The sequence below is a fragment of the Amaranthus tricolor genome, chromosome 9, assembly GCF_026212465.1.
Source record: "Amaranthus tricolor cultivar Red isolate AtriRed21 chromosome 9, ASM2621246v1, whole genome shotgun sequence".
Taxonomy (NCBI): Eukaryota; Viridiplantae; Streptophyta; class Magnoliopsida; order Caryophyllales; family Amaranthaceae; genus Amaranthus; species Amaranthus tricolor.
The window spans coordinates 378,362-380,006 of record NC_080055.1 but is presented as its reverse complement, the minus strand read 5'-3'; positions in this window follow the sequence as shown (position 1 = coordinate 380,006).

Genomic DNA, 1,645 nt, shown 5'->3' with positions numbered 1-1,645 from the left:
TTTTCCTCTTTTAATAACACATAATATGATTTGTGGTGAACAGTGATTGCTTAGAGGTTTTTATGCGATCTAGATCATTAATTGTGGTACAAAATTATGAAATTGTTAATGATATGCATAACAAATTATTTTTAATGCTCCGACGAAACTACAAGCTCCTACATGTTGATCTATATGTGGTGCAAAAACTTTTGCATATGAATCATTGATGTTTTGTTGTAGTGGAGGACAAGTCAAAATTGTTGATAATGAATATCCTCCTGTGTTGATTGATCTTTTTTGTTCTTAATTTGAAATTGGTGTTCATTTCAGAAAGTACTCAGGGTTATATAATAATATGTTCGCTTTTAGTTCACTTGGGGAATGATTTGATGCTTCTACCAATAAAGGTATTTATGTTTTTAAACTACATGGACAGTTGTATCATTTTGTTTCGGATTTGATATCGAATGACAATATACCCAAATTCTTACAACTATATTTTTATGATACTCAATAGGAAAGAGAAAATCAATTTGGGTTGTTTCTTGAACTATGGCCTAATATAGTTAGAATGATAATGCAAGTCATGAAGAGTAACCAATATGCAAAACGCTTTAAATCACTGCAGCGTGTTAATGTTGAAAAAAAATACAAGGATTTTATTTAACAAGAACATACTTTAGACCAAAGGTTGTACAATACACCAACTGCTGATGAAGTTGCAACAATCTTGATCGATGGTTTTCCATCAGATGAAACAAGAAGCTCATATATAATTGTTTGGGGTAAATCAGATAAATCACATAGAATATATCATTATTATGGATGTTATGATCATTTACAGTATCCAATATTGTTTCCAAAGGGTGAGTATGGATGGAATCAAAGGTTAAGAAAAGTTGGCAATGGTCAAAAATTTTATAGAGATCATAGTTTCTAGCCTATTGCTCCTAATTTAACTCATAGTGTTGATGATTTACTGATGGATGAAACTTCTGGTAAATCCCTTTATATTTTTTTCCCTCAATATGTGTCATTACATTTATGCATAATTATTATTGTTGTGCGTACTTATTTTCGTTGCAGTGGCTCAACATGGTTTTAAGAAACGAAAATATAGTCTCATGCCGTGAATATTAAGCTTATCAACTTCAAATTCGACCTTTTAATTATCTTATGTATGTATGTACATATATATATATATATATATATATATTGTAACACCCCGGCCCCTCGGACCGTTGGTAACTACTCTTGGAGACTGTAGACTAGCCCCACAAACCAACACAAGTCTTTCCAGCGCACTTTGGCCTCATTCGTGCGCACCCGAGAAAACTTCCCAGGAGGTCACCCATCTTAAGATTGCTCACCACCAAGCACGCTTAATTGTGGAGTTCTTAGTAAATGAGCTCCCTAGAAAAGAAGATGCACCTTGTTGATATGAGTAGTCTATCAATCCTTTTTCAAACTAAATCTGGGGTATTACATTCACCCCCACTCAAGAATACAACGTCCTCGTTGCACCGTAACTTCAGGATCTTTTACCCCGCCAGGTGCACTGAACTTCAGCCACGGTTGCAGGGTTGCTCTGATACCATTTGTAACACCCCGGCCCCTCGGACCGCTGGTGACTACTCTTGGAGACTGTAGACTAGCCCCACAA